The sequence below is a fragment of the Hemitrygon akajei genome, unplaced genomic scaffold (genome assembly GCF_048418815.1).
Source record: "Hemitrygon akajei unplaced genomic scaffold, sHemAka1.3 Scf000166, whole genome shotgun sequence".
NCBI classification, from domain to species: Eukaryota; Metazoa; Chordata; class Chondrichthyes; order Myliobatiformes; family Dasyatidae; genus Hemitrygon; species Hemitrygon akajei.
The window spans coordinates 89,610-105,613 of NW_027332052.1; the positions used below are offsets into that span (position 1 = coordinate 89,610).

The window sequence follows — 16,004 nt, forward strand, 5'->3', positions numbered from 1 at the left end:
TTTTACCACACAATCTCTCGAACACTCTCTTTCTCCTTACACAGTCACGCTAACATTCCCCAGTCTCTCACTCTGCCCCACTGTCGCTTCTCCAAGCCTTACTCTTATCCCACGCACAGCAGTCTCCCTCGTCCCCCTCAGTTTCTCTCTCCATACCCCAGTCTCCCTTCCCCAGTTTCTTTGTCCCCTCAGTCGGTCTCCCTCGTTTATTCCCCAACCACTATCTGTTTCTCCTTGTCTCCCGCTACCACGTCACTTTATCAACCTTTTCGGTTTCACCCTGCCTTTCTCCACAATCCCGTCTTATTTTCTCGCTGGTTCCCTCTCTCTCCGCTGGTCCCTACCTATTCGTTTTTCATTTCTACGCTCATCTCACTTCCTGTTCGTCTCTCTCCGCTACGTTTCTCTCCTCTGGCTTTCTCCACATCTATCTCTCCCTCGGGTCCACCTGATAAGGTGATAAAATGCAAATTGAAATTTAACAAAGGGAAACTGAAGTCAGATGTATCAGCGGAGCAAAGTGAATTAAACAGTCTTGAGAGAGGAGGTGGCCAATATTGCTTGGAAAAGAACACTGGCAGGGATGACTGCACAGCAGCAACGGCTGGGATTTCTGGAAGCATTTGGAAATGCGAATGATATGTACATCGGAAAATGAAGATGTATTCTAAAGACAATATGACACAACTGTGGCTATCATGAGAAGTCAAAGCCAACATAAAACCCAGAGAGAGGACATACCTTATCGAGGAAAAGTGATAAGGTAGAGGCAATCTCGTTGAAAGCAGAAGGCAACGGACGAAGTAATTAAGATATGATGACTTCCAAATGATGGAATACGAAGGTAAGCTAGCCCACAATTTGAAGGGAATAGCAAAAGCTTCTTCAGCTATATGAAAGATAAATGAGTCGCGATATTGGACATCAGACCGCTTAATAACGATGCTGGAGAATAGCAATAGCAGGACAGGAAAGGGGCGAGCGAACTGAATAAGTATTTTACATCTGTCTTCACTGTAGAAGACGCTACTAGCGGTATAGCAGCGGTATAGTCTCTCCCCGTTTTCCACAGCCCAGTTTCTCATTCCACAATTTTCCTCTTACGCGTCAGTCCCTATCTTACCTCAGTACCTGTTTCACCTCCTGTCTCTTTCATCCTCCAGTCTCTCTCACCCTTTCTATATCCCCGTATCGCTCTCTCTTCTCCAGTATCACTAACTCCCCGGTGATCCCTACCCCGTCCTTTTCCCCGTCGCTCCTCCTGTCTTCCTGTCTCCCAGTCTCACTTACCCTCCATCCCTCTCTTCGGGGATCCTACTAACCCCTCTTTCACCCCAGTCCCTCCCTACCACACTCTCTTTCTTCTACCCCAGTCACCCTCACATTCTCCGGTGTCTTTCCACCCCAATGTCGCTTCTCCCAGCCTTTCTCTTATCGCTTGTGCACAACAGTCTCCCTCTTCTCCCTCTTACCCTTGAGCTTCTCTCTCCATCCTTGAGTCTGTCTGATCACAGACCTTAGTGTCCTACATGTCCTGTTGCAACTATGGCCGAGATTTCAAGTGAGTTTTTTTCAGCGGTGTCTTTCTCTTTGACACTCTCCCATAATGTTGCGACTGATGAGCCACCCAGGCAACAGTTGTATGCGTACTCTCTACCATCTCAGCCACCGAAGCTTGTATGTCCTCCAGAGATGTCAGAGGTCCCTCGCGGTCTCCCTTCAATAGTCCCGTTCTTGCATAATCACTCAGTTTTTGAGCAATGCCTGCTCAAGGGGGAATTTGGAATTGTCCCATATTCTTTCCACTTCTTGATGATTGACTTAACTCTCCTCTAAGGGATACTCAGTGACTTGGGAATTTTCTTATATCCATCTCCAGACGTGCTGTTCAATAAGCTCTTCGCGGAGATGCTTGGAGTGTTCTTTTGGATTCATGATGTAGTTTTATCAGGGTAGGTGTATTGTTACTACAATCGGTTGAAGCACGTTGACTGCGTAGAGGTTATCGCCAGTAAACTAATAATTTGAGTTCTGAAACTAACTGGCTGTAGCAGTGATGATATGGTGTGCCATTTTGACGGGAGCGAATACTTACGTAAACAACTATTTTGTGTTTTATATTCGTAATCAATTTAGATCACGTTGTAGAGATCTGTTTGCACTTTGACCTGACGAGAAGTTTACTGTTCATCAGTGTTAAAAAATCCAAATTGAATCCATCTTGATCTGGTGCTGTACAACAATAAAACATTCAAACTTCTATGGGGCCGAATACTTTTCATATCTCTGTATGGGTATTTCAAAAAAAAATTAAACTCTTCGAATTGATTATTCAATGATACAATGGTGAGAAGATAGAGATGTTTATCTAGGTAGATACGTTGCTGCTGCGAAGGGAAAATCGATTCGGTCTAGTGTGGAAAGCTCTAGAGCGACACTGGGTTTATCTCTTTGGAGGGTGAGAGGTGGCTTGATGGATTTATACACGATTTTTTAAGAAAGGAGGGAGGGAGAAAACAGAGAACTATCGACCTGTCAGCCTGACATCGGTGGTGGGGAAGATGCTAGAGTCCATTATTAAGGATGAAATAGTGGCATATCTAGATAGCAGTGATAGGATTGGGCTGAGCCAGCATGGATTTACCAAGGGTAAATCATGCTTGACTAATCTATTGGAGTTTTTCGAGGATGTAACCAGGAAGTTAGACAAGGGAGATCCAGTGGATGTAGTTTACCTCGATTTTCAGAAGGCATTTGATAAGGTCCCACATAGGAGATTGGTGGGTAAAATCAAAGCTCAGGGCATCGGGGGGAAGACATTGACATGGATAGAAAACTGGTTGGCAGATAGAAAGCAAAGGGTAGCGGTGAATGGGTGTTTCTCGGAATGGCAGGTGGTGACTAGTGGGGTACCACAGGACTCGGTATTGGGACCACAGCTGTTTACCATTTACGTTAACGATTTGGATGAAGGCATTGAGAATAACATCAGCAAATTTGCTGATGATACGAAGCTGGGTAGCAGTGTGACATGTGTTGAGGATGTTAGGAGAATTAAGGGTGACTTGGATAGGCTGAGTGAGTGGGCAGATACTTGGCAGATGACGTTTAATGTGAATAAGTATGAGGTTATCCACTTTGGGAGTAAGAACAGGAAGGCAGATTATTATCTGAACGGTGTAGAGTTAGGTAAGGGAGAAATACAAAGAGATCTAGGAGTCCTTGTTCATCAGTCACTGAAGGTGAATGAGCAAGTGCAGCAGGCAGTGAAGAAGGCTAATGGTATGTTGGCATTTATTACAAAGGGAATTGAGTACAAGAGCAAGGAAATCCTTTTGCATTTGTACAGAGCCCTGGTGAGACCACACCTGGAGTATTGTGTACAGTTTAGGTCTCCAGGGTTAAGGAAGGACATCCTGGCTGTAGAGGAAGTGCAGCTTAGATTCACGAGGTTAATTCCTGGGATGTCTGGACTTTCTTACGCAGAGAGGCTAGAGAGGCTGGGCTTGTACACGCTGGAATTAAGGAGATTGAGAGGGGATCTGATTGAAATATATAAGATTATTAAGGGATTGGACAAGATAGAGGCAGGAAATATGTTCTAGATGCTGGGAGAGTCCAGTACCAGAGGGCATGGTTTGAGAATAAGGGGTAGGTCATTTAGGACAGAGTTAAGGAAATCCTTCTTCTCCCAGAGAGTTGTGGGGGTCTGGAATGCACTGCCTCGGAAGGTACTGGAGGCCAATTCTCTGGATGCTTTCAAGAAGGAGCTAGATAGGTATCTTATGGATAGGGGAATCAAGGGATATGGGGACAAGGCAGGAACGGGGTATTGATAGTAGTTGATCAACCATGATCTCAAAATGGCGGTGCAGGCTCGAAGGGCCAAATGGTCTACTTCTGCACCTATTGTCTATTGTCATCGCGGGGTAAGACTGCAATCTCTAAAACTATCACCGACTATCTATCGGTCATGTCAATGACAGACCGAACAGTCGTTTTCTTCAGTGTTATACTGACGAAAATTCCGAAGGTTTTTTTTTCGTGCAAACTACACGATCGATTTATGCCCATTTGGTTTCAGGATCCAAACGTTACGTATTGCACTGGGAGAACGGCGATAGAGGTCCTAAGAACTTTCATTACAGGCGCATTTGGGAGCATCCTGACTGGCTGTTTTGGGAACTGTACTTCCTTCAATCGCAGGACCCTGCAGAGAGCGCTGCGGACAGACCAGCACACCTATAGATGTGTACGTCTCACTATTCAAGACATTTACAGAGACGAGTGTGTATAAGGCGTCCGAAAGACCATTCGAGACCCCAGTTACCGCAATCACAAACTTTTCCAGCTTCTACCATCCAGGAAACGGAACTACAACGTAAAAGCCAGGACCAACGGGCTCCAAGGCAGCTTCTTCCACCAGGACATCTGACTGGTTAATTCATGCTGACACAGCTGTATATCTATGTTATATTGACTATAGAGTTGTACATATATATATTATAAATTACTATAAATTCGTGCATTGTACATTTAGACTGATATATAACGGAAGAATTTTTGCTCCTTGTTTATGTGGAGGATGTAACTAAGAAAGTTAAGACAATCTAATAAAGAATATTTAAATGTCTTTCTTTTTACACCTCCATTTTAAAATGCCTGATTCGTGGAAATTTTAGCATATTTTATAATGTAGTGGTTTCAAGTATAAACCAGTTAAAAATGGACCTCAGAAATTTGCACACCTGTCCACTGCTCATTGCACAACTGAAAATACTCACAGGTTCACTGAATTGAACTGGAAGGGATCGATACTTTTAACGCAGCACGATCAGAGCGTCTGAGGGGCCTATAAAAGATAGTTTGATTCTCCTGTATTTGGGGCATATCGCTCAAAGCCTTCCTTATCAATGCCCAGGAATTCTGGTAACCATGGCAGCCAAGGACAATAGAACTGGAATATGAAATCAAACGTGTGAAACATAAATAGGTATTGCAAGTGATTGGAAAGAAACTCATAACAATAAAACACAAACGGTTGCACACCTGACGAGGTGGCCGCGAAGTTAAGGCAAGGTACTACTAATCCATTGTGTTTTGCACGCGTGGATTCGAATACCATCCTAGTCCTGACAGGCTTATCTGGGGGGATAAAATATTGAAGTTATCACTTACTAGAATTCCGAGCTTTCACCTTTTGTCACACAGTGCTTGGCTGAGTATAATGAAAATCAAAGTTTTTCTATGAAAGTTTGTTAATAAATATGGCTATAATACCAGAAGATATAGATGCAGAATTCAGCCGTTCCGTCCATCCATCATGGCTGATATATTGTCACTCTCAATGCCATTCTTCTGCATTCTTGCTGTCACCTTTGACACGCTTCCTAATCAAGAACCTGTCAATCTCCGCTTAAAAATGGGATTGTGTTTAAGAGTCGAGAGGTAAAGTTACACTTTAAAAGGATCCTCGTCTGACCGCACGTGTAACTACTCAGTTCTGGTCACCTCATTATACGAAGGATGCTGAAACTATAGAAAGAATGCAGAGGAGATTTACAAAGATGTTGCCTGTATGGGAGAGTATGCCTTATGATAATAGGTTGAGTGAACTCGGCCTTTTCTCCTTGAAGCCTCGGAGCATGACAGGGGACCTGATAGAGACGTATAAGAGGATGAGAGGCATTGATCATGTGGATAGTCAAATGCTTTTATCCAGGGATGAAATAGCTAGCACGAGAGGGCACAGTTTTCAGGTGCTTGGAAGCAGGTACAGAGGAGATGTCAGGTTCAGAGATTTTTTTTTCGCAGAGAGTTGTGAGTGCATGGAATGGGCTGCCGGTGACGATGGTGGAGGCGGATATAAAAGGGTATTTTAAGAACTTCCTGCATAGGTAATGAAGCTTAGAAAAAAATACCAATTGAGTTGGCTCCACAGATATCCTTCCAATGAACTCCATATATCCATAACCTTCTGGTGACAAAACGTTCTCCTCATCCCTGTTCTAAAGGGCGTCCTAATATTCTGAGGTTGTGCTTTCTTGACCCTAAACTCACCCACAATTGGAAACATCCTTTTCATGTCCAGTCTGCTTAGGCCTTTCTATATTTGATAGGTTTCAATGAAAACCCTAACTTCTTCTTCTAAACTTCAACGAGTACAGGGGCAGAGCCATAAAAGGATCCTCAGACATTAAAGCTGTCATTCCGGGATCATTCTCGTCACCGTCGTCTGGACCGTTTCCAATGCCAGGGCATCAGTTCTTAGATAAGGGACACAGACTGTTCATCTTGTTCCAGGCGCTGTCTGGCCAATGCATTATAAAGACTCAACATTACAGCCTCACTTTTGTACTCTCGTTCTATCCAAATGAATGTTGGCATTGCATTTACTACCAGTTCAGCCTGCATTTACCGTTTCGGCAATCCTGCGGAGGGTCGCCCAATTGTCTTTGCACCTTCGATATTTGAATTTATTTCCGTTTAGAATCTAGACTACGCCTTCAACAAAGTGCATACCCATTCAATTCCCGACATGATATTACATCTGAAAATTCGTTGCCGAGTATGTTCTCGTCATGAGATACAGTGGCATGTAAATGCTTGGGTACCCTGTTCAAACTTTCTGTTACTGTGAATAGCTAAGCGAGTAAAAGACGAAAAAAATAGCAAAAAATAGCAAAAAAAAAGAAAACGGGCCTGAAGCAAAAGTTTGGGCACCCTGCATGGCCAGTACTTAGTAACAACCCCTTTGGAAAGTATGACAGCTTGTAAACGCTTTCCGTAGCCAGCTAAAAGTCTTTCAATTCTTGTTTGGAGGATTTTTACTATTCTTCCTCGGAAAAAGCTTCTAGTTCTGTGCGATTCTTGGACCGTCTTGCATGCACTGCTATTTGAGGTCCATCCGCAGATTTTCGATGACGTTTAGGTCGGGTGACTGTGAGGGCCTATGCAAATCCTTCAGCTTGCGCCTCCTGAAGTAGTCCATTGTGGATTTTGAGGTGTGTTTAAGACGCTGGCTGTTGGCGTAGTGGCATCAGCGCTGGACTACGGGGTGAATGGTCCAGAGTTCGAATCTGCCATTTCTTAATTACACTACGAACTGAGAAAACAACTGTCTGAAAACGCTTTGCTATCTTCTTATAGCCTTCTCCTGCTTTGTGGGCATCATTTATTTTAATTTTCGAAGTGCTAGGCAGCTGATTAGAGAAGAGCATGGCTGCTGATTGTTGGGACAAAATTTGAGGAGTCAGGGTACTTATAAAGCTTTGAAATATGCATCATCTGGCTTTTCCTAACGATAATTATGAACAAGCCATAGCGTTGACGAGCGAAGCAAGGTCTGAGACTTTGGTAAATGTTATCTGAGAGCTCAAATCTTTGAGGTGCCCAAACTCTTGCATGGTGCTCTTTACCTTTTTTCACTCGAAAATTGTACAAAACAAAAAGTAATGCACTAATCGTGCTTAAAATGATGAAAAGAATGATTCATCTTTAACTTTATGACTTTTGGAGATCAGGTCCTCTTTTACACTGAGCTATTCACAGTAACACAATCTTTGACCAGGGCTGCCCGAACATTTACATGCCACGGTACATGAGGCGGTGGAAAAGCGGCGCAATTTCCGGACCGAAGATTCACAAAACCTGAAATGTTGCCAGAGAATTTTACATGCAAACTCGTGACTGCTGAGCAGGACAAATTACCACTGTCAATATACCATCCATCTGTTCCTTGACGTCCAAAGGCGAGGTGTTACTTTTCTCCTGGACTCCACTGATATCCCAGGATACATTTTCACTGATCATTTTTCAGTGGCATACATTTCCAACGTTTCACATCACTGTGGGGATCCAGTAAAGCATCACTGGTAATTATGCTGAAATGTTAAACAATATAATTGTGGCCGGTTTGATTAGAATGACAGACAGCAAGGTTTTAATAAGGTGATAGAGTTAAGAGTGTAAGCGGGGAAAGATCGGGACTAATTTCGGTGTAACTCTACACGGGCTGCGCGTTGAGTCAGGGACAGAGCATATTCCGAGATAAATATTTATTCCTGATGTTTAAGTTACGGAAGAACCTCCACGGCTAGTTACTGACATTTATGCAGGCGTGGGATATTTCGTCCATGATTTAATTTTACATGAAATCACAAAAACTTCGATATATTGAAAAGGACCGTGATCCCAATACTGTACCGATATGCGATCTCCCACCGTCACCTCGTCCCAAAATAGACAGTGCCACAGTACCCCGTTTCCTTGTGCTACATTACCGTCATTCTACAGGAAGGGTTTAACCAGACTTAGGTGTTGATGTGACCAACCGTTTCCACCGCGGCGTAAACAAATACTTACGTGTCGGACATGGGGTGGCTGTGATGCTGCTCGCGACGGAGAAAACAAAGACAAGCAGAGAGATTGAATGCGTGCGTGTGTGAGTGTGTGTGTGTGTGTGTGTGTGTGTGTGTGTGTGTGTGTGTGTGTGTGTGTGTGTGTGTGTGCGTGCGTGCGTGCGTGCGTGTGTGTGTGTGTGTGTGAGTGAGTGTGAGTGTGTGTGAGTGTGTGTGAGTGTGTGTGTGTGTGAGTGTGTGTGAGTGTGTGTGCGTGTGTGTGTGCGTGTGTGAGTGTGTGTGTGTGTCAGAGAGAGAGAGATGTGGGGGAGGCAGACTGAAAAGTTGGAACCTAAAATACTGTGGTGGAGAATATGAACCGAGTGTTTGTATGGTGAGACGAGGAAGGAGTGGAATACAGGGGAAGGAAAACGAAAGCAATTTAAAATTTTGAAATTTTGCAACGCACGGTTATTCTTCCTGATGTTTGTCCAGATGGGAACATCTGAGATGCGAGCTCCGTTGAAACCACAATGCATCCTCATGCGACAATACATGACAATAGGTTTGAAGGTTAATTCTTCCGTTACGCAGTGCACGTTATCCACGAACCTCCTTAGGTTTAAATCCGTTTATGTTCTCCTGTAAATTAAATATAATTACTATTAATTCTTCTTTCTTTAATTTACTTTTGCCAGGTTTGAAATACAATGCGCTACTGATAGAAAAGCGAATGTTCATTATAATTACACATGGATGACAATACACTTGAACACAAACAGAAAAATTGAGTCTCAAATTCATTTGAAGTACTGAAGCCCAAACAGTGTTTCTGCCCAGGATTGAACTGGGGACCTTTCGCATGTGAAGCGAACGTGATAACCACTACACCACAGAAACCCTGCAAAGCGCTCAATGTTCTGCGCTATTGAGCAATGACCTCAGACATCCCCTCCCCGCCCTGCTCTGAAGTACAACAATAAGTACAAAGCATTGCCCACCGTTCCTTTCCGTTTTCGGTAACAAGTATTAAACTTATGCGCCATATACAGAGATATGTATTAACAATTTCCTGTGGGGTGTTGGTTAAGGCGCGACATGTAACAGTTAACTGAACTATGTTGCATATATGAGGCAAGGAATTAACACAACTTCGGTACTCTAGCTTCCCGCAGTCTCCACAGGGTGGCGCTCCGGCTCAAGTGCTAAATTTAACAGTACGTTTAAGATTTCTCACCCTGTCTCTCTCGTCCGTTCTCATCACCTCAGATTACAAGTTAGTTGAAGCAAGTGAGTGAACCATGTGCCGATACGTGTATAAACAACAGGACGCGTTACAAGCCAGGGTTACTTGTGAGATGATGCCAGCTGTGGAGTAACGAATCACGGCCAATCGTCCCACCGAGTCCGCACTGACACCAGACACACCATCACACTGATATTTCATTAATGATCACCGTCCAATCTGTTCCTTCGGATCGCAACGAGACCAAGACATTAACGGCCAATTAAACGACCTATTGTGAACGAAAATTATATTGGTAACCACAGCCTTCAGGAACGGAGCGGCAAGTCGATCAGCTCTGAGGTCGCGGTGGAGTGATCTCTCTCCAGCCGGAAGGACGTCAGTACAATCAAGGGAGGTGTCGTCTCTTTAACAGAGGCTTGGTGGAGTCGTGACATGTGAGAATTATTTTATAATTCGGTCCAGAAATAATGCAGATTGCAGATTCATGTTAAGAGAGGGAGAGAGAGAGAGAGAGAGAGAGAGAGAGAGAGAGAGAGAGAGAGAGAGAGAGAGAGAGAGAGAGAGAGAGAGAGAGAGAGAGAGAGAGAGAGAGAGAGAGAGAGAGAGAGAGAGAGAGAGAGAGAGAGAGAGAGAGAGAGAGAGAGAGAGAGAGAGAGAGAGAGAGAGAGAGAGATCAGCATCCCGATACCATTTGCGGCCATTGAGGCTACGATCAATATCTATTTTTTCGCGTGTGCCTAAAACAATTCGCCGAAGCAAGTAAATATTGAGTTTATTCGACAGCACAACAAACCAAGGTGAGGTGTAATTAGAAGGTTTCTGAAGCATGGTTTCAGGAAGGGTAGGATTCGTTGCTTCGCCATTTGATTAATTGAACTAAGAAGACAGGAATGTGGGGTGCGCGTGATGCCTTGATTCAGCAAATAAACCATCTGCCCAGACACCTTCCACAACGGGAAGTGAGGCTACGCGTGTTGAACTAAAGAACCAAACAGGGAGATTGTCTGTAGCCCTGCGGGCACATGCCTTTTAGTGAATAAGGGAGGATCTCCTGCAACGCTTGTAAACTCACACGCGCCTTCTCAGGTCAAAATCAAAGGTACATCGATTCGAAGTTAAACACAAATAATAAGCGGGGTGTCTCCGAAGCACAAAATCAAATGTAACATTTCAGTGGAATGCTCAGCTTGAGAGTCGTCAAGTCACCCGGGCGTTGCAAGCATTAAAAATCACAAGTGCTCCAGGTGAGGCTCGAACTCACAGCCTCGGCATTTCTCCGCCGTGTACTGTCATATAAGTACCGCGCGCTAACCGATTGCTCCACTAGAGCTCACTGCTGCAAACGCGAATTTTTATATATGGAATGAAAATTTAGAAGAAATTTACAGATTTCATAGAGCATAGAGCCTAAATATGTACAACGCGTGAAAGGCATTTCGGCCCACAATGTATTGCCATAACCAGCTAAAAAGCAAATCAAAGGTACTCAAATTCTAATCCCTCCTTCCTATCATGTCCATATCCCTCGATCTTCCTTACATCCAAGTGCATATCGAGTCAGCAAATGTGCACATCAAATACCACCTATAAATTTGCTGATAATGCAAACGTTGTTGGTCGAATCTGAAATGGAGACAAGAGGGCGAATAGGGGCAAAATATGTCAATGGGTGGTGTCGCAGCAGCAACATTGTAACGAACGTCAGAAAGACGACAAAGCTTATTGTGGACTTCAGGAAGTAGAGAGACACCAATCCTCATCGAGGGATCAAAAGGGGAGAGAGTAAGCAATTTCAAGTTCATGGGTGTTAAGATCTCTGAGGACTTAACCTGGTCCCAACATATCGATGCGATTATAAAGAAGACAAGATAGTGACTATACAGTATTTCATTAGAAGATTAACGAATAAACTCAAAAAAAACCAAACAAACAAACTTCTGGAGAGCATTCTGACAGGCTGCATCACAGTCTGGTATGGGGGGTGGGTGGGAGGTGCTGCTACTCTACCGGAAGCGGAGATGGGGAGATGGGGAGCCTTATGATCATGCCGATGTAAGCAGAGACCTATGGATGGTGGAGAAAAAGTGAGCACTCGCTACTCTGTAGGCGAACTTTAAGTGCAGGTTTTCCATTAGCGCAGGTGACAGGTAACAATTTCAGTCTGATTCTCAAAGGAACAGAGCAATCCAGCCATTCTCCGGCGAAATGTCGTGTTGAGACTTGGATGGCAGCCTTTGTTATGTTGGGAAAATGACGCTGGAGCTTTTCCCTGGTTGGGAACTGAAGGGTCCTTGATGCTAATCTTCATCCTGTTTTGAATCTTTCGTTGTACTTTGTTACTCTGTGTGTTCAGACGCCACATTAGGGCAGAAACATGAGTTTTCATTTTAGTTGATCAACAGTGATTAATTTTCTCAGCCATCATGTGAACCATCACTTACCTTTTGCACTCTAGGTCCCTCCAATAATATACCATCAAAGCCGTTAAATCTGGGGCACCAAGTGAGTGATTGCTGGTTACTGACACGCTAGCTAATGGCTCATGACATTCAGTCTGCCTTTGAAAATCGGTCCAGTAAGACTGAGAAAATAATCATTTCCCAAACTCCACAAGTGCTTCTCATTGATAATCTCCTTGTGAATTCCGCTGGGTCAAATTCGCAATAGCTGACACAGCAGCATATAGTTAGAGCGACAAACGGACAAAAACAGACAGCAGACTACAGCCAGCCAGATAGATGAACAGATAGATAGATAGATAGATGGAAAGAAAGAAAGAAAGAAAGAAAGAAAGAAAGAAAGAAAGAAAGAAAGAAAGAAAGAAAGAAAGAAAGAAAAAGAAAGAAAGACATAGACTGTTATGCAGACGATAAATACATTGTTGATAACTACTCTAGGATGAAGATTCTTACTCAGGAATGGAGATTCTTTGGGACGGATATTCTGACTCAGCGTGGCTTAATCAGATGCGAGAAAGGGGAACGACATCGTCATAGAAGCAGCGAGAGGGCAGCTCCGCCGGTTCAAGAACAAAAGACATCGCAGTTCATCCCGAATCCTTGCAAGCCGGTCATGGTCGATGATCAGATGTTCTCTTTGCTCTGCCTCGTGATGCCAGTGGAGAACGCCGGAGGCGGGGAAAATAGTTGGAAGGTCAGTGGAATGAGTTTCACCAGAAAACGCAGGATCAGCCATGTGGTCCGTACACAAGTATTCCGGAGACCGTGCACCCAAGCCCGTTGATTCTTTGTTCTAATGTGGAAGCGACAATTTTGTCAGCAATGAAAATGCAGCAGCATGGGTCGCAGAGTGGTGACGAAATCGCTGCGACAAATGCCTACATCTGAAGAAACTCAGCACATTCCGCTAACGTCAGTTAAAACTTACACTTCCAATAAACCTCTGCCTTCATATTAGATTCACCTGATATGGAGAAGTAGTTAGCACTACTGAACAACAGTAAGTCTCTAATATCATTTTAAATTTCCTTTTAAACTACCTATTCTTCCTCCATTTCAAGAATTGAATGCTAGATACTCCGCTGATATCTGAAATGTTTCTGTTCGGCAACTTCCTGGTGAAGCCTCTCTGCAGCGGTTTCAGTGCAATCACATCCAAACATTATGATACTCTGATTAGACCATAATTCTATGTCACTGCATCATGACCTTTCCGGTTCGTGAAGGCAGGTATTCGGAATGTGTTGAAATGCACATTACTCTATCCGGTCCCTACCTTAATTCATGTTTGAAATCCCATTCCCTTGCCCTTCTCTACATCAGCAGATAAGAACCCATTCATTCTTTGTCAATATCCCAACCCAACTCATCCATGGTAGGTATTGACCTCAATAGTGACCCCTGTTTGCCCGTCGATGACCATTTGCCAGTATTTCATCTGCTTTTATGGCACAGCCTCGTTCGACAATTGCAGTTCAACCTCGAAGAGCACTCGTGCATTTTCAGACGTGATTCGCCTGCCATTACAGCATGAAACTAATGTCTCCAGTTCATTCCATTCCATGGATCGGCCATGGGCATTTGGTAATTTATGATTCGTTTTCGTCAGTGTACCTCACGTGACAGGTGTTATTTCAAGGTCTGAAACAGAAACAAATAGACTCGTGCAGTGAAGGAGAATCAAGATAACGATCACCCTCGGATTTTAGGTCAAGAGTAAATGTGTCCATTTTCAAGATGGAGGTTGTGGGGCTGTGAAAGATAAGTTAAACTATGGCGCGTGAAACACTGGCTGCTCTTTAGGGTTTTATCGTACTAGGACGAGAAAGGGACCCGGTTAAAATGGAGCGGGCAGTTCAGTCGGTTTAAGAGATTTGTGCTTCCATACCAGATCACGATGCGGTCTGTCAGATATTCTCCAGTATACACCCGTAGATGTTAATATGAGTTTTGGATGACATCACAAATCTGCACAAACTAACATAGTACAGGTTGTAAATACTGGTAAACCTTTCCAAAACACAGCTAACAAATGCTGCTCCTCTGGGCCTCTACACTAACAATTCAAGTCAATATTTAGGTAATTATAGCCGAGCTGCAAATTACTCTGGTGTTCTTACAATTTCCATAAGCTGGTTGCATGTATTTATTTCTCTCCTGCTAGCATCTGAAAAATCTTTGGAAATTGAAGCGCATAACATCTCAGGAACCCCCCACCCCCCTTATGAACTCTTCGTTACATCTCGAAAGCTGCCCAGAGGGAGGTAGGTGATTGATAGTGTCGATGAATTCCAGTGCCAGTGTTGCACAGGGTGGAGTACAGTGCTGGGTGTGGAAAGGTCTATGTGGTCAATTCACAATGTTCGGAGTTGTATAGGTCTGTGTCCTGGTTTTGAAAATCTGGATATTGTAATGTTCATTATCCACGCAACCAGCTGCTGTCTGTTCTTGTACAGACTCGTATGCACGACATGTTTATATGATGGTTACACCCTCCTCTTTCTCAACACGCTGAGTAGCAGCAGAGTTTGCTTTCTGATTATCCACCTCCCTGCGGTGCCGTGCTGGAGCTACACTGGTCAGTGTACATGCAGTCCAGAGCTGGTCTGCACAGGTCTGTGTTCCTGTAGTGGTGCAGGTGGCCGGTGTACTCAGCGGGCTGAGAATGACCGGCTCTGAATGCAGAGTGAAATGTGGGGTTGTTCGTGCCTTTACTCTACAGCAAACATGAATCTTAACAGAGCAGTGTCGCGTTTATTGGGATTCGTGTCCCTCCATTTTGGTGCCCCAACAGTCCACAGCTGGTGATGTTTATCGATCAGAGTTACAGTACAAACCAGCTCTGTATTATCAATGTTATATTTTGATCAATCTCGGCACTTGTATTAGACTCTTGTGCTGGCCTGTACTAACACTGGCCAGAGTTGTGCTCTGGCATCTCTGTCTGCTTGTTTGCAGTGCCATTGCGTTTAGAGAAGTGTGTTCTTGTTACACAAACTAATCTTGTATATCGTTCCCACTGTCCCGTTCCTGCAGCTCGGCAGGTTAATTCTCCTGGAGGATCTGACTACTTCAGCTCTGAACACTCTAATTGGTTGTTCCCTGCACCCATGCAGTAATGTCCCAGATGAAAACGACAGTCAGGGTCGAAATAAAAATTTCATCACATGCCCACTGGGCTTCAAATCATTGACCAATATGCTTTAAAGAGTACAATACAGGAATAGACCTCCACACCCTTCCCCAGCTCACTGGGTGTGTGCTGTAAATGATGACGATTTAAGCTGCATATGTGCCTGCATGTGGTTCGTGTCCCCCACAATTATGCTCCTTGATTGAACACCACCTCCTCCGTAGTATCAACGCATCTGAGAATATCACCATACGCGCCTCCTGATCTCATTCTTCCTTCTCTGTCTCTGTCGCTCTTCCTCTCGCGCTCTGTCTCCCAAGCTGTCTCTCACAATGTCTCTTCCTCTTTTCCCCTCTCTCAGGTATCTCATTTGCAACCCTCCTCTTTCTCTTTGTCTATCTCTCTACTCTCCTATATTTATTTTTCTCTCTCTTGCAGTTAAAAGTAAAAGCAATTTTGTTCTATCTTAATCTGTAAAACAGTAAAAAGTCTGTTGCTGGAAGATAGTTAAAGAACCTACAGTTAAAGAAAGAGGAGACAACAAGAGTTCAAAAGTGAAGGAAAGCGCAAGTTATTACGGGAGCAGGAGAGGTTGGTACTGACGAAAATATGCTCCAGGATCAGGTAGTTTTGTCAGAACCAGAAGACTGAGGGTGACAGGTTCGCCTGAAAATTATAAAGGTGGGAGGTGAGTGCAAAGGTGATTTCGGTGTAAATTTGAAAAGAGTCAACCTCTCGGGTTGACACCCTTTATCAAGACTCTGATCTTGGGTGCGCTGTTTGTTTTGTAACTCTGATCATCACATTGTTTAATTGTATACACA

The 16,004-nt window shown here is 43.9% G+C and overlaps 2 non-coding genes across 2 annotated transcripts; both read right to left on the minus strand.

The window, feature by feature from the left end:
- Nucleotides 1–9,166: 9,166 nt before the first annotated feature.
- On the minus strand, nt 9,167–9,239 carry trnav-cac (transfer RNA valine (anticodon CAC)). Its single transcript has one exon. It is a non-coding gene; the product is annotated as a tRNA-Val (tRNA).
- A 1,585-nt stretch (nt 9,240–10,824) lies between these two features.
- On the minus strand, nt 10,825–10,918 carry trnai-uau (transfer RNA isoleucine (anticodon UAU)). The gene is made up of 2 exons: nt 10,881–10,918; nt 10,825–10,860 (listed from the first exon to the last, which is right to left on the minus strand). It is a non-coding gene; the product is annotated as a tRNA-Ile (tRNA).
- Nucleotides 10,919–16,004: the final 5,086 nt, after the last annotated feature.